The following is a 26,595-nucleotide window of genomic DNA, read 5'->3' as shown; positions in this document are numbered from 1 at the left end:
CAAAATCGCAATTGAAAAAAAAGCCAAAGTTTGAACATCAGTCATAAATTGCATACTTTCCTGTTTCTTTCCACTTCTAATAATAGTCTGCTGCACCCCTTCCCCACGTAGACATGTTTAAATGTTTATTAATAGAAAATTAAGGCAACAAAAAGTCCTGAGTGAGGCCATAAGGATTGGATCCTAGGTTGGGAATTATTGAAAATTATGGGGTGGAAGGGACTATTCCCATTTAAAATATCTGAGAAAAGAAACTAGCCCAGAGAGGGATGAATCATGCCTGTGAACAGTTAACAGAAGGAAAGAAATGCAAAAGGCTCTCAAATAAAATGATGCACAAGCTCATACATAATAAGAGAAATGGAAATTCAAATTATACTGCAAACCCATTTTTTACTTATCAGATTGGCAAAAATCCATGAGATCAAAGCATACCCTGTTGTTAAGACTGTGGGGAAACAGGCCCTTTTCATACATTGCTGGTGGGAATTTAAATTAGTACAACCCCTACAGAGGGCAATTTGGTGATATCTGTCAAAATTACAAATGCAAATACCCTTTGGCCCAGTAATCTCACGTCTGGGAATTTATCCCACAGATATACTTGCACAGGTGCAAAATGATATACCTGCAAAGTCGTTCATTGCAGCCTTGTTTGTAATAGAAAAATATTGGAAACAAACCAGACATCTGTCAGTGGAGGTTTAAAATACACCATTACATATCCTTACAATAAAATAATATGCAGCTTTATGAAAGAAGGGTACTCTCTATACATTGATATGGAAAGATCCCCTAAAATATATTAAGATTTCAGAAAAGGAAGGTGGAAAATTATAATGCATTTGGTTATTTGAAAAATGGAGATGGGGGAAAATTTAAAAAAAAAGAAAACTCTGAGATGAGAAAGCCTGATAGGCTTGGTCATGTGTGACAATGTTGTGTCCTTTGTGGGAAAAGTGGGCAGGTGAGGAAAGGGAGTGAGGCTCTTCACTCTTTATGCAGTTTGACTTTTGTGACTAAGGACGCAATTGTGTTCCATGGAAAATAAGACCACAGACATAAATTCTTGAATAAGCTGTTTTCTAAAGTGACAGGCAAGAAGGAATAAGACTTGGGTTCAGCAAGTCATTCCACAAGCTGTTCATGGTGACAGGTTACAACACTGCAGAATATTCTGAGCTGTTGACTTATGAGTGGGCCAAGGGGTTAGCGACCTTGAAGAGCCTACTGGAAAGGGTGATGACAGCATGCTTTGAAAGGGGTCACACTATTTGTTCAGGGGAGTAAAACATGAGGGTTTTTATCAGTTTCCTTAGCCCTTAATTGGCAGTCCAGGTGACAGATACCTGTCTCTATTATGAGGGATTGATTTTGTTTTCATTTATTTTGGTCAAATAAATGAAACTTTAAAACTATAGCATACAGTAGTCTCTAGTAAATAACTTTCTGTTACCTCCCTGTAAAATTCAGATAAAGAAACAGAATAGATAATGTATCTTTTCAACCTGATACTGCAAAATATGATGTATAAGATTTTATTCAAAGTTTATAGATGAAGAAAATATACACAGAAACTATACTCAAGTTTCTTAGCTAGTGATAAAGCAGAACTGGGGTTTAAACCCAGCCAGTCAAACTCCAGAGATCCCCTAGCTAATAAGTATGAGTTCCACAAGCTCAGTGCTAAGCCAATTGTCCACTCAAGTTAATTTTTCTTTCTTAGATATCTCACTAGCATATATCATGTGTTCACACAAGTCTGAAATTAAGCACACATTTTACTTTAACATTTTACGTACTTCAGAAATGCCTTTAGATATCATTACTTGTATGTATGCAGCTACTCTATCAGCAATATTACCAAAATGACCTCAAAATCCTTGAAAAACAACTCTTTTTAAACTTACCTTTAAAAAAAAAACCTCTCAGGTCATCATAGGGTGACCTAAGGGACATCCATGACCCTCTCTTGCCTTTTACACCAGTCTTCTTCTATATTCTGTCCTTTTTCCTTTCCTCATGCTAGGGATCAAACCCAGAGCCTTATCAATGCTAGGAAAGGGTCTTAGCACTAAGACACATCTCCAGCCCAAATTCTTTCTCTTTTGCTGCCCCTATATCTCCAAAGTACTCAATTCCTGTCATCTCTATACAAAGTACCCTGGTAGAAGGTACCGTCCTTTCTTAGCCACACTACTAACTCCACCTAACTTCACCATGCCCATGATTGACCTTCTAACCATTTTTCACTCTCCAATCAGGGAAATCATCTGAAGACCAATTCTAGCATATCACTACACTGCTTACAACCTGGTTAGTGGCATTCCATTACCTCTAGAGTAAAGATCAATGTTCTTAATAAGACCTGGGGGGCCCTACCTGAGCTGCTCTGGGCTCCTTACCTAGGGCATTGCATTCCACACTTCCTTTTACTCTTTGTGTTCCAGACACAGATTTTCTTTAAGCCTTACTTTGGTGTATTTGCTTACAGTGTTTCCTCCATCTGCAATGCTCTTCCTCCCATACCTCTGAAGAGCTCCTTTCCCCCCTTAAATGGCAGTGCCAGCAAAGTCTTCCTTGTTCACTCTTAAGATTGAACTTGCATCTGTTCTGAAATGTATGATCCACCCCATTACTCTTCCTCTACATAGTACTCACAAATTGACAATTATGTATTTCTGGGATTATTTGTGTGTACTTCTTAAAGGATGAAAGCAAGTATGTTTTTAAAGTAATTTCTTGTCAGTGCTTAGCACAGAGTAGATATACAATTCATGTTTATTAAATGCCTGTCTGCATGAATGGATAAATAAAAGAGGATGACCTAATGAAAAGATTTGTAGACGAGGACAGAGTAAAAACACTTGTACCAGAATATACTCTATTTTGTCGTGAGTCTCATCTGTTCGTACTATCAAAGTCCAAGTTACAGGCGATGAAGACACCCTGTTGTTTTTTGGTTTTTTTAAAGACTTTAGACTCTGAGTGTGGGAGCCTAATGCTCAAACCTAAGACAAAGATTTGACCCACACCCAAGAGGGCAGACAGAGGAGCCACAGGCAAGCGGCACGATCTACCTGTGGGATACCAGAGGATTGGGCTTCACCTTTTCTCTTCCAGGAAAAAGAAGCAATTCAGTTATTATTGGCGTACATAAACACTTTAGCAAAGCACTTGAAGCAATGGCAAAATTGCATATCAAAATAAAATAAAAGTGAATGGCTGTTAAGAAATCATTTAATATGGAAACCAGAAAAAAATGAAACAGTGTTGCATTCTTAAGAAGCAATACAACCTAGTCTCTAAAATAGAGTAACTGACAGTAGGAGGACAAGTGATGGGATAAAAACATGAATCAATGAGGTGACAGAAGGTTAAGGTAACTAACAACCAAAAGAAAATGCAATAGCAGAAATAAAGCACACATTATTAGCATTAAAGAATAAGAAAGAAATAATAGAAAATTAAACAGTGCTGAAGAGGACATGCTTGAAAAGTTTTATCATAATATGAAGTAAAGGCAAATTAAATTATGAAAAATAAGAATGATTCAAATGCTGAATAAAGAACTAACAAGAGAATTATAGACATTCTTGAGGAAGGAGCTAGAATAATTAGAATAGAATCAATAGCCAAATATGAAACAAAAATAACAGCTAGCTTCTCTCAAATCCTGCTTTGGTGCAGGTAGGTGCTAAAGCATGTAATTGTAAGGAGCATGTCATTACCGATGTATCATAGCACAGGCAACTGCAATTTTTGTCTCTGTTTTGCAAAGGAAGAAAATAAGGCACCAACATGTGAAGTCATTTGCACAAGTTTCTGTAGCTCACATTTGAGACAGCTTTGGTGCATAGCCTGGCTATTTGACTCCAGGGCTATAGTCCTAATTATCATGATTAATTAAGGGAAAAAAGTCTGAGTTGAAAGAGGTGTCTGATCATGTATATGGAAGGGGTTACTCACTTTCCCAGTAAAATTGACAAAAAAAAAAAAAAACCACAAAAAAGTTTACCTTCAAAGAAATTTATGAAACAGACGATTGCTGGATATGGAGACTTCCCCACCTTGGACAGACCTAGGTGAACTGTCTTAATCTCCAGTTCCCTTGCCTGGAACTGATTGAAGCCTTTCTAAAACAAGTCTGCAAATTCCCTGGGAGCTGACTTCTTATTCAGTCTCTTTGCTTACTTCCTCTGCCTTCCCAGACACTTTATCAGTCTGCACAGCAGAACAAGTCCCTTTCTCAGTTTCCACAGAGCCACCTGTGACAGGACAATGGTGAATGCTCTATTCACCTAAATGACCTACAGACTTGGTAAAGGCCATAGGGCCATTGCAAAGCACAATGGGGTGGTAGGGGGGAGGACTTATGTCATTTTGCTGACCCTGTTTTCCTACCTCTTTGCCCTGTCTTCTCCTGTCTCTCCTTTGTCCCCATAGACTCATGTAAAACAGTGTAATACTGCCATGGGAACATGCTTTTGGAGCCTCACCTTCTGGCCCTGGCAAGCTACCAAAGTACCCTTTTGAAAAACCAAAATGCAGGTCTCTCTGAGTAGTTATTCAGTAAGTAATAGTTTTTTCCATCCTGTTAATAAGAATAAAGTTTTTAAAATCCAGTAGTCATCTAGCTGGCATCAAAGTCGCCTCTTAATCACTAAATGCCAAAGGTCCTGATTTCTTTTGATTTAACAATTTTCTCCAATAAGGGCATAACAGGTTCTGCATGGAAGTGAGGGTGGGGGTGGGGGTAGGGGTGAGAAATGGCCCAAACAATGTATGCACATGTGAATAAATGAATAAAAAAAATTTTTCTCCAGCTTCCCTTCAACATAGTCAATTTGGATTTACTAAATGATAAGAATAAACAATTCCTAGGCATAGAAGGGCTCAAAATATATAGTACTCAAGTTTGTTTTTGAAAAAAAAAAGTTGACAAGACTCTGTGGAAAGGTCAATTAACAATAAGCACTTATAAATGAAAGGAGCATAACAGATCAGCCATTGAAGATGTGGGCACAGTGCCTGGTTGTGGGGGTTTCAAATCCTGGCTCTGTTGCCAACTAGCCATGTGACTGGTTGCAAATTGTCGTCTCTGTGCCTCTGTTTGTTCATTTGTAATTTTAGCACTCATCTCATGGAACCATTAGGAGGATTAAGTAGTTCATCATTCTTATGCGTTTAGAATTCTTGGTATGTAGGAATGACTAGGTATAGGTTAATTGTGGAAGCTGAAGTAAGAAAGGTTGAAAAACCAGCATTTAAATTATACACTTAAGTATAGACTTACAATGAAATAATTTTTGTAAATATTTGCTTAAAATAATGTAAATGTTAAGTAATTTGAAGTGGGCTAGTATTATAAAAAAGAATAGCTATTTAATAATAAGCTGTTAAATCTCAATTTATATTTCAAAGGAAAAAGTAAGGTCACAGAAGGGCAACAAAACCAAGCTAAATTCCTTCCTTTGTGCAAATAAGACTCCTTCCATTCTTGATTTTAGTAGTTATAGAAATATTAATTTGGAATGGGGATAAATCAATTATAAATTATTAAAATGATATTTTTGAAAAACTGAAGGATATTCATGAAATTGAAACAGGACATAATCCTTCTAAGCCCCTGCTGTATGCAGAATCAAACATACACTTCACATAGCACAACCCTAAAAACACAGGAGAGCACACAGAGCATAATGACAGTCAATGGAAGCAAGTGCTATCTGGGGCCCTTGGCTTACACATGCAGAGGTGCTCTTGGGATCTGTAGGGGTGAGAAAGAAACCCAAAAATGTACCAGCCTTGCAGACCTGCCCAGCAGACCTGATGGGAACCTGGATGCCATGCAGACTCAGGTGACACTTTCTCCCATACCAGCCCTCACCATGGCCAATCATCCACTGTCCCCCTCTCTGCATCTAATGCCCTAAATGTGACAAACCTACTGCTCTCTTATTTCCTTCTCTCTTCCTTAGGATTTATGTGTATATCCTGCACATCTTCAGAGCTTTGTACCTGTCTCCTGTCTACTGACTCTCTGTCTTGTTTTTAATCTCCTGTGAGGTGAAGGAGTGACTGAGCGTCCCAGCCATCACTCATATTGAGTCCTAGGTCCAGTCATCTTATAGGATCCCTTTGGGTTAGGTGTGATTTCCTGGTCTTATTACTTCTGCTCAGGGTAGCAGAGGTACAAAGCCTCAAAAAGAGGGTAGGGATTGGGCAGCCACTGTGGCTTTTCAGAGGGAGGAAGTGAAGTTCACAGAATAATTGTGTGGTCCTTCCACTTTCCCCCAAAAAACAACTACCAAACAAAATGAGGTTGAAGGTAAATTCCCCCTACCCTCTTTATAAAACTCTCAGTTGTAAATTTCCAATATTAATGTAGAACAGCATCAAATTCCGGTGCAATAAAATAACAAATGACAATATCAATTTCTGGTAAAATAAGACTAAAAGAAAAATTACCCAAAATGATTGGTTTTTTTTGGTGCAGTAGTAAATTAAACTACTGACATTGTTGGTCTGTGCTGGTTACCTGGTTTTTGTTTTTTTGATGTTTTATTAGTATGTGATAGTTATATAGGAGGTTTCATTGTGACATTTCTATATATACATATATTGTACCCAATTTGGTTCATTTCCTTATGAGTGTTTTTTGTTTGTTTTTGGTTTTTGTTAAATTTTTTATTCATTTATTCACATGTGCATACATTGTTTGGGCCATTTCTCCCCACCTTACCCCCCCCCTTCAGGCAGAACCTGTTCTGCCCTTTTCTCCAATATTGTTAAAGAGAAAGTTTAAGCAATAATAAGAAAGACAAAACGTTTTTGCTAGTTGAGATAAGGATAGCTATACAGAGAGATTCCTAGCATTGCTTCCATGCACAAGTGTGTTACAACCTAAGTTGATTCATCTCTACCTGACCTTTTCACTAGTTCCTGATCCCCTTCTCATATTGACCTCTGTTGCTTTAAAGTTACTGTATTAATTCCTTTGCAGTGGGGACATCAAACACTTTCATGTTTTGGGTTTTCTACCTATTCCCATACCTCCCATATGTGCTCTCCCCTTGTCATGTGACCCAAGTCCAACAACATTGCTATATTTGCCCTAGATCTAAAGTCCGCATATGAGGGAGAACATACGATTTTTGGTCTTCTGAGCCTGGCTAACTTCACTCAGGATGATGTTCTCCACTTCCATCCATTTACCTGAAAATGATAAGATTTCATTTTTCTTCGTGGCTGAGTAAAATTCCATTGTGTATAAATTCCACATTTTCTTAATCCATTCATCAGTAGTGGGGCATCTTGGCTGTTTCCATAACTTGGCTATTTTGAATAGTGCTGCAATAAACATGGGTGTGCAGGTGCCTCTGGAGTAACCTGTGTCGCATTCCTTTGGGTTTCGTTTTGGTTTTAGACAGTCTCACTATGTAGCTCAGGCTGGCCTGGAACTCATAATTCTCCTTCCTCAACCTCCAGAATTTACGGGCATATACCACCATGCTTGTTTTGCTTTTTGAGACACGGTCTTGCTATGTAGCACAGGCCCTAAACTTGTGATCTTCTTGCCTTTGCCTCACTGGTTGCTTCTGGTAAAGGAATGCACCATGGCACCTGGTTAAAAATTTCATTGCTAATTGATAAAAGATATGATGTGAAGTGGAGATTTGTATAGCATTTATTAATAATATCAAAATGTACTTAAAAACAAGAAATATACAAAGAAATTTGCTAAAAAACAAGACACTTTAATGAATTTATGTGACTTTTAATGTATTTAGATTAAGAGAATTAGTATATAATAGTTAATGACATTGCTTTAATATGTGCTAAACAAGAGTTGATTTTTTTAGCACATGAATTTCTCTAAAACACCTTTGGGTTTAAGATGAAATCAAAAGTATAGTTACAAATTGGTTAGAAATTGCCTGAGCTAATTTTAATATTTATCAAAATGTATGATTTGTGGTTAAAAAAAAACACTGGAAAATTCACACAATTATATGATTTTAAATTAACTGATAAGAAATGAAAGTAATAAATCAAGCAGTCAATTCAATAAGCTTTAGAAGATTAACACACTAATCTAAGAAATAAAGGGAGTGAAAGCAGTATATATGAAATAAAAATTAATGAATTATGAAGTAGAAAAATTAGATAAATAGACTTAAAAATAATATATGCTTCACTGGAAAAAGAAAATTGCAATAAAATAAATGACACCTGGAAAATCAAATCATGAAAAAAAAGTTAGCATAAAAAATTAAAAGGACAAAATAAAAATGGAAACCACTTTTAAAGTAGCATAATACTACATAAAACCCTATGGTGATAAATTCAAAGAAATGAGTAGGCTTCTTGGAAAAATATACCTCTCAACACTGATTTGAAAAGAAGAAAAATAATTGAAAAAATTTCCCCAAAGACTCCAGCTGATTTGAAAAGTGTGTTATTTCAAACTTTGAAAAGATAAATAATTCTCGTGTTATACAAGAGCATAGAAAAAGATAGAAAGCATTTAAGTAAGAAAATTATTCTTAAAACTGCTAAAGCCGATGAGTATTTTATAATGTAGAAAAGACATATAGAAACCAGGAGCTTTCCTATCTACTTAGAAGAAGCAAATAGAAAATATTATAAAACCAAATTCTCTTCTCAAAAATAAATAAATAAATTCAGAAATATATATATAGTAACAATAACAAAAAAATACATAAAGTAACCAAGTATAAAAAGTACTGCAGTCAGTTGATTGAAAGGCATAAAATATGACTTAATATATGAGAAATATGCTATATCTGTAATAGGAAAACATATTGTAAATATGACAGCTCTTCCCATTGTAATTTATAGGTTAATTTAATCTGAAGTGATTCTAGAATTTATCTGGAAGAATAAAGGCTATAGATTGCCAAGAAATGTTTTTTTTAAATAAAAATCATGAGGGAATAATTAAAACAGTAGGGTATTGGTGCTAGACTTGACAGATTGGTGACTTAGAACAGTATAAATGGCCAAAAACAGAGACTGGTATAGATTAGAATTATGAACAGTTAGATTTGGAAATTTAGCTCCTAGGTCCATCTGTTCATAGCCCACAGTGATTAGGAGAGCAATGTTTAGGCTGGCTCTCTCCCACCCCATGCATTCCCACCAATTGAAACTGAGGTGGTCTTTCTATGCTTTAAGCACCTTGTAGCTCCCTGCTGGTCCTCAGGTAATGGCTTTTACCTTTGGAAACCATAGTAGTTGCACACTAGGCAACTCCCCCATGGAAGATTTCTATATGATCACCGAAGACCACCAGCAGTTAAAATAACCTCCCCTTTAATCCCACTGGTTTTTGACTTACTGATGTGAATGAGTCCTGAATTCGGATGGATCAGCAATCTTCTCTCACCACGTTTAGATTTTATGATCTCAAACTTCTCCCCTCTGAGAACTTTTAGCAAATGAGCCTCTGATGTTGTTGGTGCTTCTTTAACCCATGCTCAAAATATTTTCATTTAGCTTTCTTTGCCAGTGTGAGCTATTGTTCATTGAGAGGAGTTCAACACCTTCCTAGCTTGCCTGAAATGATCAGAATCATTTCTGAGGTGGAATTATTCTTTACACATCGGTGTACAATATTTACCATTTTCTGAATACTTTAATTATCTCTAAAGTTCTATTTTTAAAACTGTGCTTAAAATTATCTCTACTTTTGTTTCTATAATTATCTAACAATATTCATACTGCCAGTGCATGTGTATGTGATAGGGTTAATGTTAGCAAGACACCTCAAATTTAGCATTTAGAAATGCAAATATATATGGTCAATGAACTAAAATAACCACAAGAGACAACCAATGCCAATTCTTGGTGCCTGCCATATCAGGTATACCCAACATATTTTTGTTCTGGAATCTATCATGTTTCCTGTTTAAGTTCACAAGTAGAGGAAAATCAGGGAAGAAATAAAATAGGAAGGATTGTCTTATGCTGACAAAAGTACATATTATTTATGATGAGGATAACATTTGATCTTTACCTCACACCTTGTATACAGGACATTCCATATGGATGAAACATTGGGAGTCAAGGGAAAAACTGAGTAGATACTTTATCTTACAATGGAAAGCCACTTTTTAAATACAAAAGTAATGAAAAAAGTCACACAATAATTGATGTACTAAACAAGGCATAAGTAGTATATATTCAATTGTAATTTGAAGAAAATCCAAATATTTAAAGGGCTTAAACAATAGAAATTATATTGTTTTCCAAAACTAGAATCCAGAGTAGAGCAGGTCACAGTGCATTGACTTAGTCCAGTGGGTTCACTCACTTTTCTTCATGATTATATGAGCTTCACCCACCACTGTGTGCTGATTCCATCCTTCAACACTTGTCCCTCTCATGTTGGCAAAATAATTATAATAGGATCAGGTCTCACATTGTAATGTGTTCTTAGCATAGATTCTCCAGAAAACAAAAGCTTATTGTTAATACTTTATTAGAAATAAAATTCAGTATAATCTAAGGGAAGCAGGAGTGAGGGAAAGTGAGGTTGAAGAAGCAATGAAGAGAGAGACAGTTATTCAAGCTCATCTCTGCTTGGTACCAGGCATCACTGATTGTTTCACTTCATATCAGCCTGGATCTGCCTAGTGACTGTGGAAACATCTGTGCCTCAGGACAGTCCCTTCTGGGGGAGGAAGAGAGAATCATTCTCTGCCATTTCTATCACGAGTCAAAAGATTACCCCAGATAGGGATGATTTCCTGAGCTTCCAGGTTTTGCACATGTCACTGAACAGATCCCTTGGCATTGCCTTCTTCAATATCAAAACAGAAAAAGTGTGGACCATAAAACAAAAGCAGCACAACACTATGAGACGGTGGCCCCCCCGAGGCTGGTTGGAGTATACAGAGGCATGGGTACCTCAGACCGATTCTGTTATGGAAATTAGTGGCCTTTGCCATAGAATCAAAGGAATAGAACTTCCTTAATCTCATAAAAGAAACATATAATAAGTCAAAAGCTAACATTATACTTAATAGTGAAAGACATAATGCTATCTCCCTAAGGTCAGAAAGAAGACGAGGATATTGAACCTTATTACTTCTATTTAACTTTGTACTGGAGATTCTAGCTGGAAAAATATGCCAAGAAAAAATGCATATAAATTTGAAAGGAAGAAATGAAACCATCTTTGTTTGCAGACAACATAGCATCCATGTAAAAAGTTTAATAGAATCTACAAAAGAAAGCTACTGGAACTAGTAAGTGAATTTAACAAGGCATCAGGATAAAAGATCAATATTTAAAAATCAATGCCATGTCTATATGTGAGCAATGAGGAGTCAAAAAGTAAAAATTTAAAAGTAACAACATTAATAATTAGCATCAAATATATGAAATTCTTAGGAATAAATCTGACTAAATATGTAAAACCAATACACAAAAATCTAAAACTTTGTTACAAGAAGATAAATATCTAAATAAATGGAGCCATTCTATATTGTTCAGATCAGAAGGGTCAGTATTGCTAAGACATCAGTTCTCTCCAAATTGGTTTCTAAATTCAATACAATCTGAGTCAAAATGCCAGCAGGTTTTTTTTTCCCTAAGAATAGCCTAGATGATCCTAAAATACCTATTTAAATGCAGAACAAAGTTGGAGGACTATTGCTATGTGTTTTCAATACCTATTATAAGTCTTCAGTAATCAAGACTACATAGTATTGGATTTAAGGTATCTGGAAGGTCAGTAGAACAGTATAAAGGACCTCTTGTACATGGAAAACTGAGTCTAGACAAAGGTACAAAGGTGAATAGGTGAAAAAAGAATAGATTTTTACCCCAATATATGGTACTTGAACAATTGCCTATTCACAGGCAGAAAAAAAAAAAAAACAGAAGAAACCCAAACCATCAATCAATATCTCTGACACAATCTACAACAATTAACTCCAAATAGGTCATAACTTTAAATGTAAAGCATAAACTATAAAACTATTAGAAGAAAGCATAAGGGAAAGCCTATAGCGATGTCCAGTTTCAGCTCTTACATGTAAAGTGCCTAGAAGTCCTTTCATTACAAGAAAAACTAAATGAACTAAATGTCAAGGAGTTGCACCATAAAAGAATGGAAGTTGCAGGTTAGATACTCACCCTGAAACATGGAGAGATAGGAGCATCTTAAACAGTCATAGCCAAGATACGCTAAGGAGCAGAATTCACCATAGTCATAAACTTGTGAGAATACTTGAGTGTTAATTGTGATGAATCATTGCTGCCTAGGTAACATGTTAATGTGAGAGTAAAAAACTCTCAGGGGCTGCCATCTTAGGGGGAGCTGCCAAACTTCGATATAATGTTCATCCAGGAATTCTATCAGGTTCTCACAGAGAAGATCAGAAAAAGATCATTCCGTGGTTCTAACAATCCCACCAGCCGAAACATTTTATAACCTCAGGTCTCCTTCTTCATTGACCTGAGATTCCATAGCATGACTTCTCAATCGCTTCTCTACACAGAGAGACCCCCACAGTCACCACAGTCACCTAGGAAAAGCCTTCAGAGTGTTTGTGGAAATTACTGTTGCACACCACAGCACCCTTCGGGATGCTGACCCCCTAATTTCTCTTTTAAGGAAGGATTGAATTGCCTGAAAGTTAGTTCACTGTCCAGGAACATCTTGCATTCACTTTAATCTTAGAATGTTTAGTCTACTTTGACAATGTATGACGGACAAGGAAAGCAATGACCTATGTAGACCAATCCCAGAGGACCAGAGGGGATTTGAGATAATTCTTTGGTTGACTGGGTAGACAGACAACCTCAAAATTTAGGTGGAACCTTCTTAATGCTTGGAACTATGTGTGCAACCCCATTTTAAACACAATCTTTGAGAAAGAGTTAGAGAAAATTACAAACTGAACAAAGTTAAGCATTTGCCACCAACCCCAACAGAACAGAGCTCACAACTAGACCCATTGCTCTGAACCTCCTGTAGACACTCAGGTTAACACCTCCAGCTATCTCAGGATGTCATTGTAGGACTCCCAGTTCCACAGACCAACCATGGCTCTATTTGATGATAGGAGAACTCTATACTTGGATAATGTTGTGAGAATATATCCTTTAAGGTAAATTTTAGTTGTCTTATGTCAGTATATATTATAAAGTCTGTAAAGTTTCTTAAAGGGTCTATAAGACAAAGTAGGATTTTTTTTTTGATGTTGCCTTAGAAGCTTCAGAAGTTACTTAGGAACTGTGCTAATAGAAAGTATTGCTTAATTAATCAAAGGGATGTTTATGTCATAGGCAGTCATCTCACCCCAGGTTCTTCCTTCTTGTGCCAAGTGGACCTTAAGAGCAATCTATCTCCATGGATAAGGTGAGAGTCTGGTCAGAGTTCAAAGGATTCTTGTAAATACTGGGAACAATAGTCTTCCCTGGTAGGAGGGTACTGGAAATTAAACAATTTATGTGTGGCTATAGTCTAAGGGTCCTTATAAATCAGACATGAAATGGTCTGAATATAGTGTAAAGGAGGCAAAACTTAGTATGTAACTGAAAGTAGTATTTTATCTTGTCTGTTTCCTATTTATCATTCTGCCAATGTCCATAAGTAAGAATTTACAATATATTTGGGTGCCTGCTTAGTTATCACTAACTCATACTGACCAGTGATCTCGATCCAGTTTATGTCCTGTATGTTGTTACTGGGTTACCATCATTTCCACTTAAGTCTAGTGCCCTGCATTGGTACCTACCTACAAAACAGGTACTTCTTGGGCTATAGTATAGCATGTTCCTAGAATTCTCTGCCCTTGTATTCCAGCTGCTTGTTTTCATAGGCCTTGTCCAACAATAGAATCTGCCTTATAGTGTTGTAAAGGTTAAATAATAAGATTAGGCACACTAGAATGTTCTTGTCACATTACCATGTGCCGGTAGACTATGGCTTTCTTTTTTGGGAGATGGGGTTTGAACTCAGGGCCTCATACCTGCTAAGCAGGCACTTTACCACTTGAGCTACTACACAAGCTCCTAGACTATGACTTTCCTGTTGATGAAAAGTAAATCTGCCAGCTAAATGCAAGAGAATCCAACTGTAAAGAAATTGTCATCCATAGAATAAGATAGGGTTATTGTAGCAGTATGAAAAAGTAAATGATTAAAGCCTTAGGTCTTAGGCCTCAGTTGGCTCATACTTGTATGGCATTGGATATGTCACTTAACCTCTCAGAGCCTGACTTACCACATTGTCTATGCATGATGATCATGTAAGCTTACTGTAGTTATTAAGATAAAGTGTATGAAATGCTTAAATCTGTGCCTGGTACTTACTAAGTGCCCATTAAAAGAAAATGGAAGTAGTCATGAGATATAGCCAATATGCTAGGTGAGGGAAGCTGAGGGCCTTTGCTTGGAGAGGTAAGATGATGCAATCACATATCTATAAAGAAAGAGAGAAGGAAGGAGTGTATATTTCCTAGTATACACATAAGTAAGCCCCTGTCTGTCAGACAACCCTGGAGAACATCACTTTCTAGCCCTAGATGATACTGAAAAGCACAAATGCAAAACTGATGACCTTGGTTTTCTCCAGCATACAGCCTGGGTCCTGGGCAGATATAGTTGGAAAAGGTTTACAGGTGAGATAAGAATAATTTGTAATTAGCACATTCCATCTTTAACAGCATTATTTGCATACAAAGTGGCTTTTATAATAACTTAAGAACCATTTGTTGACCTTTCTTCTTTAGTAGGCTAAACATTTTCCTGTTCATACAATAATTTACAAACTCATCCTTTACAGCTTGCTTAAAGAGGCAGCAAACCAGACTATAAAACTTTGCAATCCCTTTTCTGAGACTGTACAAATAAATGAGTGTTGGCACTTTAACCTGACTGATCTCAAAGGGAAACTCATTGTCAAATGCTGCTTTAGACTCCTGGAGTAGGTACTGAAAATATAGTTTCCCTGCCTTGTCCTAGGTGAATGCAACAGAATCTCTGAATGAGTTTCATAGTCTTCATTCTTAACAGATGTTCCCAATTATTCCTGGAAGCAGTTGGGATTGAGAACCACCATCTCAGGTCACTCCCTTTGGAATTTCTCCCACTAAATCCATGGCCAAATTGGTCAACTGGTCCAACTCTTAATTTATAATGGCCATGGGTTATGGCAGTGGCATAAATTCACCAGAATCCATATCCCTGACCCCCAGACCAATGTCTTCCCATTTCATCAAGGTCAGTGAGAACCAGACACTTTTCTACTACTTCCATGACCCAGTCTACCTTGCCAGTCTAATTTATATAGAGCATCCATTCAGAGTCAGGCACTTCTTGTTACCTAAGAGATATCACTTAATTCATTAGCCAAAAATAAAGTTTCTGTTAGCATCCAGGTTTTGTATAAAACACATACAGAACTGGGAAATAATTTGCCCAAAACATCATAGATAACTAAAGAACCATGATTATAAGCCAGGTCCATTTTCTGCTACTCCATGACACATTTAAAGAAAGAAAATGAACAACTTTCCCTAGTTCTAGAGGGCATTTTGGCTTTTGGTGACACATCATAGACAGAGAGAACAAAGTTCCCTAAGCAAATAAGCTTTCAGCTCCTTGGGGAGACTTAGAAAGACTTTTTTTTTTTTGGAGGCACTGGAGTTCGAACTCAGGGCCTCACACTTGTTAGGCAGGCACTCCACCACTTGAGCCACTCCACCAGCCCTTGGGGAGACTTAGGAGAGCAGTTTCCAGTCCCCCAGGTGGCAGCAGGCTCTGTCTTCTCTGAGCATGACTCCTCTTTCTCATCTCTTCCCAAGGGACCTTTTGCTCCAGATTTCTGTCTAATCTAGATCCTTTTCCTCAATAGGCCAATCTCCTTGAGGGCAAGGGCTATGCTCCATGAAGGTCATGTTCATCCCAGCTACCTGCCATTAGCTCACCCCTGATACTTGACCTTTAGTTTCACTCACACTTTGCAGAGTAAGACATATTGTATGAAAGGATAAATAGTATGGAAACATGCTAATTATGGAGTCTCAAATATGTCTGAATCAGAGATATATGATCCAATATAAGGTATCTCTTGACCCAATAGCCTTTCCAGAGACCCCAGAAGAATAAAAATGCCCAAACTGGAGATTATACACATATTCACATCCATATATAATTGTTTTATAATACCTTAGATAGAAGACAGTTTGTAAGTCATGTCCCCCAAAAAATTGTGTACATTTTATTACTCAATTAAATGATATATCTTGGTCATCAACTCCAGGTCTGTTTGAAGTTCTTGGGGATCTCAGCCATGGCACTTCTTTTTTTCCATCTTTTGGTCATTTGGGGGTGCAATTCTGGGGCTTTGTCTAAACATATCTGATCTTCATCCTAGCACTGTGATTCTAAGAGGTTTTCCTCATTGGTTACATGAGACCTGGGAGTTTTAAGCATACACACAGAATCCACCTGTGTTAGCTGGCTTTTTGTTACTGTGACAAACTACCTAGAAGAAGAAGAAGGAGGAGAAGGAAGAGGAGCGGGGGAGGGGGGGGGCGGTCAGGAATAAGATGTAACTTCCAAGGGCTTGCCCCCAAAGATCAACTTCCTTCAACTGGGCCCCACTTCTTAAACTTTCTGCCACATCTTAATAGTAGCACAAGCTGGTGACCAAAACATTAACACATGAGTCACTGAGAGATGTTCCATAAGTAAATTATAACACGACCCACCCACAAGGTGAAAAAAAATGAATAGATCTGGGCACCCTATTTTGCCTCTGCAGAAATTGGGGATGTTTGTTCTTGATAAGAAGAAACCCAAGAAACATAAGACAGTTGCCTTGGAGTATTTGATGAACTGTCATGAGGAAGAAGGAATCACTCCTAAGGAGGAATCATAATCCATATGTGAGTAAAACTTGACTACTGAAAAGTCCCAACTCATGGGTATGTTTATATGCTAGACTTTGCATTTTTCTTATCTCTTATTTAAACTGAATTTCATTAAACCCCTCTCCCCTTCAGGGTAGCAGCAGACTTATTTTCCTAATTAAAATGATCTTATCACTTTCAGTTAGCAAAATTTACTGTAGTACAGTTGTCCTTTTCCTTTTTCTCTTTGTGTTTTTAACGTACCTAAAAAAAGATCTGGTATCAGGCATATTCTTGGAACATTATTTTTCAGTTTTATTGAAGTATAATTGACATTTTGCCTATACTGGAAGAACGCAAATTGATGTTTTGACATATGTACATATCCATGAAACTATCACCACAATCAAAATAGTAGACATATCAAACACCTCCATAAGTTTTCTGGTGTTCTTTTTTGTCTAGCTCACTTCACTCATAATTACTTTGTGACACACTCACATTGAAGTGTTAGCATTTGCCCATTTGATTTTATGGATGTGTAGTATTCTATCACATGGGTATACTACAATTTGTTTTTTCACTTTCCTATTGATAAGTGTATGGGTTGTTTCTGGTTCCTGGCTTTTACAAACAAAGCTCCTAGGCACAGCTGTGTACAAATCTTTATGTAAATACATGTTTTTACTTCTCTTGAGTAAATGTGAAGATTGGAATGACTGGATCCCGTGGAGTTGTGTTGTTTAACTTTCTATGGAACATCAATTTGTTTTCGAAAGTGCTTTATCATTTCACATTCCCATAGCAGAGTAGGTGAGCTCAAATTTCTCCCCATCTTTGCCAGTATTTCATACGCTAAGTCTTTTAAATCGTACCCACTCTAACAGATGTGTAATGCTGCCTATTACAGTTACTTCACCTCCTTAACCATCAAAAACACTCAACGTTTTCTTCATATACATATTTAAATTTTTATCTTCTATTGTGAAGTGTCTCTTGAAGTCCTTGTTCATATTGATTGAATTGCTTGCTCTCTTCTTGTATTCTGAAAATAAACCCTTTTATCATACTTATATTTACTGATATTTTCTCCCTGCCTATGACTTGTCTTTTCATTCTTTTAACAGTGTCTTTTTAAGAACAACATCTTTAATCTTGATAAAGTCCAATTTATCAATGTTTTCTTTTATGAATGAGACTTTTGGTAGCATATGTAAGAAGTCTTTGCTTGGACTGGAGGTGTGGCTCAAGTGATAGAGGTAAGAAAGAAAGAAATCTTTGTTTAACCCAGGGACACAAAGTTTTTCTTCTGTTTCTTCTAGAAGTTTTGTTATTTTAAGACTTACATTAATTCTGTGATCCAGTTTGAGTTAATATTTGCATATGGAGTGAGTGTGTGTCCAAGTTACTTTTTTTGTATGTACATATTCAGTTCTTCCATCATTTTCACAGAGAAGATATCTTTCTACTGAATTTCTCACTTTTTGCAGAAAATAAGTTGTACATATATGTAGCAATCTATTTCTGGTATTTGTCTATCTCCATGCTGATATCATACTGTTTTAATTACTGAAACTTGATAATACATCTTAAAATCGGGTAGCATTAGCTATCCAACTCTTCCTTCTTTTTCAAAGTTTTTGTAGTTTTTTTTTTTTTTTTGGTACTTCTTGTACCAAAAGAATCTGAGTGTCAAGTTTGATAAAAATGCCTATGGGGATTTTGACTGGCATTGTATTGAATCTAGAGATGAATCTGAGGAGAATAGCACCTCAACAATATCGAGTCTTTAACTATCTCTATTTTTTCAGGCCTTCTTCAATTTCTCTGAGTAATTGTTTTTAGTTTTTAATATACAGAGCCGCACATATTTTGTCAAAATTTTCCTATTTTATATTTTCAATGTTATTGTAAATGGTGTAGCTTAAGTTTCAATTTGAAATTGTTATTTGCTAGTATAGAGAAATACAGCTGATTTGTATGTGTCCTACAACCCTGATCAACTCTCATGGTAGCATTTTTTTTTTTATGTGGATTCTTTTATATTTTGTTCACTAGTGATCATTTCACCAAATAAAAGATAGTTTTCTTTTTTATTTTTCAATTCTGTTTCTTTTTCTTGCCAGATTTCACAGAGCAGAACCTCCAGTATAATAGAAGTGATGAGAGTAGATACCCTTGCCTTGTTTCTGATCTTAGGAGAGAAGCATTGAGATTTTCTTTTAACCAATAAGTAAAAGGCTACCTGTCATGTTCTTTTATATTCCCCTTGTTAGACTGAAGAAGTCCCCTTCCGTTACTAGTTGATGCCACTTATCAGGAACAAATGTTAGATATGGATATTTTCCGAGACTATTGAAGTGATCGTGTGATGTATTTTTATCTGCTAAGCTTTTGATTTTTCTTAATATGTAAATTATATTTATTTTCAAATGTTAAACAAGCCTTGCATTCTCAAGGTAAACTCCATGTGATTGTGAAGTGATATCTTTTTGTGTATTGTAAGATTCAATTTGTTGGATTTGTGTTATAATTTTTGCATCTCTGTTTATGGGGGGTATTGGTCTGTAGTTTTTTTTTCTTTTCTTTTTTTTTTTTTTCCTTTTTCTTTTATTATTCATATGTGCATACAAGGCTTGGTTCATTTCTCCCCCCTGCCCCCACCCCCTCCCTTACCACCCACTCTGCCCCCTTCCTCTCCCCCCCAATACCCAGCAGAAACTATTTTGCCCTTATTTCTAATTTTGTTGTAGAGAGAGTATAAGCAATACCAGGAAGGGACAAGGGTTTTTGCTGGTTGAGATAAGGATAGCTATACAGGGCATTGACTCACATTGATTTCCTGTGCGTGGGTGTTACCTTCTAGGTTAATTCTTTTTGATCTAATCTTTTCTCTAGTACTTGTTCCCCTTTTCCTATTGGCCTCAGTTGCTCAGTTGTGATGTCTCCCCACCCTTATGTCTTGCAGATATTACAAGTCTCTGAGGCAATCTCTTGGGGATATCCCTCACCTTTCTTCAGGTGTAAATGGGCAAGGACAGGAAAAAACTTTCTTCACTTCCATAAAGACAAGTATCTCAGTTTTTCCTGCAGCCCTCTCCTCATTGTGACTGATGACTCCCACCTCTTCTATTTAGATCTGGGGAGAAGGAGAGGAGATGGTGGCTTATTGAGAGACCATTGTTGGCCTCCCAGAAAACAGTGTCTGGCCCCACTGTTTTACAGAGAGTTAGGACTTTGTCCTTATCCACAATCCTTCCGACAGAAAATGTCTACAACATTCTGAAATTGCCAGACATGGTGATACACACCTATAATCCCAGAACTCAGGAGGCTGAGGCAAGAGAACTGTGAGATTGAGTCTAGCCTGGGCTACTTGGTGAGACCTTGTCTGAAAAAACAAATAAATAAAACCAAAACAAACAAAACTCTAGGTAAAGAAAATGAGGATCTTAGTAAATACGCTAAAGAATTTTGCATATTCAAAATATTGAGTAGATACTGAATCATAGCAGAGTAAGAAATGCTTATCTGGAATATGGGGAAAGTAATTTCCATACCAGAGTCATAAATTCATTATGGCTGGTCATATCTAATATATTTTTAATTAATTATAATAACTCAGGATAGGATTGGGAAAATGGCATAAAGTAGTACAGGAAAGGGTAGGACAAGACAAGACAGACTCTATAATATCAATTGTGCCATTAGTTTCCTGCAACTCTTTTTTCATTCTCACGTGTCTGCACTAGGTTACAATGTAAAATGCTTTTCTTATTGTGGATCACAGCTAAAGAATGTTGAAGCTACTGAGGTAAAGGACATGCACGCATTGAAGCTGTAATTCTCCAAAGTGCAAAAAAATTGTGCAGTGATGTAAGTTTTAGTTATTGCTGAGAGACCTTTCAGTTCTCCTAAGTCAAAAATCTGCTTTGAGCTGGGTGCCATTGGCTCACGCCTATAATCCTAGCTTCTCAGGAGGCAGAGATCAAGGGGATCATAGTTTGCAGCCAACACCAGGCAAATAGTTTGCAAAAAAAAAAAACCCATCACAAAAAAAGTGTTGGTAGAGTGGCTCAAGGTGAAGGCCTTGAGTTCAAACCCCAGTACAGAAAAAAAAAATCTGCTTTGAGTTGCCAACTTTAGGTAATACTGAGGGACAGTGCTTAGAACAGATTGTTCCCTTGTAGAAAAATGGGAAAGCATCATTGTAGACTATCTGAGATTGCTCTGTGGCCTAACTCAATCCACCAACTTTGTAGCTTTGAAAAATGCCCAAACCAGAGGACTGAGTTTTCTCACTGGAGTTTTCTCTCAACAGCAATCAATCAACACAAAGTTAATTCTCTAGTGCCTTGTGAGTTGTCAACAATATTTTCAAACTGTGTTTCATACTCTCCAAGAGCTCTGCAATTTGCTTGGCAAGTGGAATATCCCTGAAATAACTCACAGACCAAGACAACACATGAATAAGATCTGTACTGCATAAGCATCATCTAAGTAAGAAAGGAATTCAGAGGCAGCAGGGAAGGGATGAACCGATGGAGAAGACTTCTTCTAAATAGGCTTGGGCTAATCTGCGGCTAATCAATGAAGGATGAATTGTTTTTAGACACCCACAGGAAAAAGTAGTAGCATTTCAGAACTGAAAGACATTAATTCACAGGTTTGGATGTACCACATACATTTTCTCCTCCATCATTTACACATGTCAGAGAAAACAACCAAGCAAACAAAAACCAGGCTATTATGTGCTCCAACAGAGTGTCTAATTTGGGAGTGTATCCAGTGCCACCAAGAGAGAGTTTTCATTATATCTAAATGTATCATCACATTTCATATCATCATTCTAATCCTGCTATTCTGCCTGAAAAACCCATAGTGTACAACTGTCATGGGGCTCTACAAGGAGCTGCACGATAAATAAAAGAATTTCTACCTACCCTACATTTTGTCCAATTGAAAGAACAATCATGAGCCTGTACAAGAAGTAAAAGCTGATCCACATGAGTTTATAATAAGTAAGTTTCATAAACAAGTGAACAAGGAAAACATTCAGGGTCAAAAAGAGTTCAGTGTGAGGATAAATATATTCAGGGAAGACATTCTGGAGGAGGTGGATGTTTATGTTTGTGACATCTTGTGGATCCAGCAGGTGGACTCTCTTCAGCACTGACTCAGCAAATTGATTTCAGAGGCAGCCTCTGGGCACTTCAATCCCACTGATGGGTTTATAATGAAAATGCTGACGCACTTTTAAGTGGGGCTGGGACTGTTGAACAGCTCTACAGAGATGAGTACGTCATTTCTCCCTGAACAATGCATCTCATTCATTGCTTGAAGTGTGACCATTCATGTTGAAAATGAAATTCCACAGTGATCTGCTTGGGGAAATTATTCAGAGTTACTCACTTAAAGATCTTAGTATCTTTTGTGGTTCTCAATTAAGACTCACAAGAACCTCTCCAGGGTAAATTGGTGTCAATCTAGGCACTGAGAGTAAAGGAAAAAATTATGAAAACTCAAAGCTTGTAGGAATTTTCAAAAGTCCTCTCTAAAGACCCCAGGGACAGCTAACTAGAATACTTAGAATATTGGTGTAATGGAATAAACCATGGAATTCACATTAGGGAAATTTGATGCTATCCTGGTTTTGCCTATAGGTTGCCTACGTACTTTGGGGATAATTCAGAAATATCTGCATTATTAGACATAGACAAAATAATCTGCCCAAATATTTTTATTAAAAATAGAAAAGTGTACTAGAAAAATCTAATCATAACTAAGTCTCCATCACTCCTAATTAATTAGCATGACTATTTTGCTATATTTACATTATTTTTTTAATATACAAATAATGTATTATAAAATTGACATCTTACTGGACCCCTAGTCCAATATCCAACCACTACCATGAGTTTGATGCGTTTGACTCTTTTAGTCTTTTTAAAACATTCTACATGTTTGATCATACATTTTTTGTTACGTGTATTAAAATCATCTTGTTAGAAATTTAAAAATTTTTACAATATGCATCAATACAAAGTATTATTCTGAAGCCCACCTCTCCCATATGGCATTTATTTCTACAGCCTTATTTTATGTTCTCTCTTTCTGTGATTTTTTTTGCTTCTTTTTCTTCCTTCATCAGTAACCCTTATTGGATTAATACAATATTTTTCTGTCTTTTTCTGTCTTTTACTCATTTGTGCCCTATGCAATTTGCATCCATTCTTTTAGTGATTGTCCTAAAATTTTGAATACACTTATGTTATTACTAATTTTCTAACAAAGTGTATACAAGGAAGGCTGTTCGTATACCTCAATTCTCCTTAGATCTTCTCACTTCCAATTTTTGTGCTATTTCAATCCCAGCATGTATTATACATAAAAGGAAGCATATTTTCTTGATCATTTGCTATAAATACCTATGAATTTTTATCATCACAACACCCATTTACTTTGCTTCTCAACTTTTTTCAATCCCACTCCTTAATTCTAAATTTGTTTGTCTTTGTGATAAATTATATCCTTCAGTATTTTCTTCAGGGAGGATCTGAGAGTGCTACACTGAGTCCTTCAATGTCTGAAGATATCTTCATTTTGTGCTTCCTTGAAGGCATAAGCGTCTATGTTCACAATTATTTTCCCATAGCAGTTTGAGCAAGTTCTTTTTATTAATGAAGAGTGAGCTATCACCCAGTTCACTGTTTTTTTTTTTTGTAGATGAATATCTTTTTTCCATTGTAACGTCCATGTGTGGGTTTATTTTTATTTCCCCTGTTGTATGCACACATTGAGCTTCTCTGATCAGAAAACTCTTATCTTTCACATTCTGGAAAAGTACAGACATTACCTAACTCTTTTAGAATCTCTTCCTCATTCTTTTTACTTTTTAAAAACTTCTTATTCGACACATGTTGGTGTTTCTCAGCCTCCACGTCTGTTCACTTCTCTCATTTTTTCATCACTTTTTCTCTTCATCCTGGGGAATAATTTCAGTTCTAGCTTTCATTTTTCAATGCCTTTGGTTGTATTAGCCTAATATTTAACTCACTATTGAGTTTCCCATTTTTTGTCTCTTGTTTCTTCGAGGATTTCAAAAATACTGATTTTTAAACTTCATTTCAAATTTTCCCATTTTTTTTCTATTTCTTCAATAAAAATTCTCCTGCTCTTTTGATTTTACTCATCCCTTGGAGAGTTTTCTCCTGTGCTCCCTTCCTAGAAGGCCATTTTGTGATTACCTCACCCACATCTTCTACTCGTCTGGATCCACAGAAGACCTTATGTTAGCAGGTCAGCTGAAGTCTCCTTTTCTTAGAAAAGTGGCAACTTTCTCCATGCATACCTCAATACCATACTTATCTACCATAGCCTGGGAAATAGCCTCACAAGGGAATTTTGATTTGATGCTTTGGGAAGACAAGAGATATTCCAATCTCTATGAAGCACAGGAATGCCCATGTTCTCATCTGAAGGCCACAGATGAACCATCCATCATAACTGGACTCTTCTCCCTAACCATGGGGCTCAGTCTCTGTTGATACCTGTAGATTTCCTCTCTATTATGACCTCTCTATTTATTTCTAAATATTTTGTATAGCTCTTTAAAATGTAAATAAATTTACTATATTTGTGCATTCAGTGTTGAAGGAGTATTTTACATAAACTTCCTCTACAATGGGAAGACTTCATTTTTCAGGCAGGAAAACTAATTCCCAGAAAACTGAAACAGCTTGCCCAAGCCACAATTATTGCTGATAAGTAGCTTACAAAGAAATTCTCCATCTTAAACACATTTTACATATGTCTCTTTACCTCAGGATTTTGATGCCCAAAATGGAGAGAGTAATACCTGCCTTGCCTTTCTTAATATATGAGTGCAATCACTGATATTCACATAAATGTGAAAGCATTTCAAAATTAATATTGAGTTTCCCATTATCATTTTTAAAGTTCTGTGATCATAAGTAACGTCAATATTTCCTTTTATTGCTAAGAATTTGCTTCTTATTTTTCTACTGTAAAATTTACTTTGTATACCATTTCTACTATCAAAGTCATTTTTGGCATTAAAATCAGAGGGACTGAGGATGTGTCTCAGGGATAGAAACCTTGTTTATTGTACACAACACCCTGAGTTAGATCCTTAACACTATAATAAATAAGAACTCTTAGATGGAATGTGATATACTAGGGTACACTCACAAAAACTGAGGAACAAATTTTACTTTCATATGTCACCAAACATTTGTTGAATTCTAAGTGTCCAGGCACTTAGATTTTGCCTGGGATGTATTGTATATATTTTCTTTAAAAAACTCTGTATTTTATAATTTCAAATTTATAAAAAATTATAAATATACAGTTTCCATTTACCCTATACCTTTTTCCCCCTAGTCTTAACATCTTATATCAGTATGATACATTTGTCCCAATTAATAAACCAATATTCACACATCATTATACTTTCATTCAGGTTTCCTTAGTTTTAACCTGTTTATCCTATGGGATCCCACATTACATTTAGTCAGCATGTCCCCTTAGGTTCCTCTTGGCTGTGGTAGTTTGTGAGACTATTGTGTGTGTGTGTGTGTGTGTGTGTGTGTGTGTTACTGAGGCTTGAATTCATGGCCTCATGCTTCTAGACAGGTTTTCTCTACCTGAGCCATTCCACCAATCCTTTTTTAATGTTGGAGATACATATATATATATATATATATATATATATATATATATATATATATTTTTTTTTTTTTTTTTTTTTGTACTGGGGCTTGAACTCAAGTCTTTGTATTTGCTAGGCAGGCACTCTACCACTTGAGCCACTCCACCAGCCCTGTGTTGGGTATTTTTGAGATACAATCTCACTTTTGTTGCCCAGACTGGCCTCAAACCTCTATTTTCCTGATCTCTGCCCCCCAAGTAGCTAGGATTACTGGTGTGAGCCATCAGCACCTGGCTGAGACTAGTTTTCTTGAAGACCTTGACAATTTTTGAGGAATACAAGTCAAGTATTTTATATATTTTTCTGATGTTTTAATCATGATTAGAGTGGGGTTAGGGTTTTTTGGAGGACGACTACAGAGGTAACGTGCCATTCTCATTACTTTGTATCAATGGTACATCATTTCTGACGTCTGAGGTATTATTTGCCAGGTTTCTCCATTGTAAAGTTACTGTTTTTCTGCATTCATGGTATGTGCACCTCTTAGAAGGAAGTCACTATGATTTGCCCACACTTAAACCAGCAGGGAGTTGTTCTTCACCTTTTTAGAGACTATCTACATAAATTATTTGGAATTGTTCTGATTGGAAGACTTGAATGTTCGTTTGTTTAATCATTTCCTTATGTCAGTACAAACTCACAGATATTTATTTTATTTTCATTATTTATTTTGTTGCTTAAATTATTTCAACTTTGGCATTAAGTGCTCTTGCCTCTTGATTTCTTTCATGTACTCGTGTGTATGGGCAGGGGGTGGGGTGGTATTTAAGCACATTTTTGCTTTCTGGCAATGTGATATTCTCTTGGCACATTGTATATATTTCCTGTCCCTAGATTCCCTTGAGTAAGTAAATTATTTACCAAAGGGAAATGTTGCATTGCATTCAGCATTATTAGACATTATTTTCTTTATTCATCCTCACTTATAAAATATTTGGTGCTTTTTCTCCTGTTAGTCTCACTGGGCTG

Source organism: Castor canadensis, chromosome 4, assembly GCF_047511655.1.
Source record: "Castor canadensis chromosome 4, mCasCan1.hap1v2, whole genome shotgun sequence".
NCBI classification, from domain to species: Eukaryota; Metazoa; Chordata; class Mammalia; order Rodentia; family Castoridae; genus Castor; species Castor canadensis.
This window is presented reverse-complemented; position numbering follows the sequence as displayed.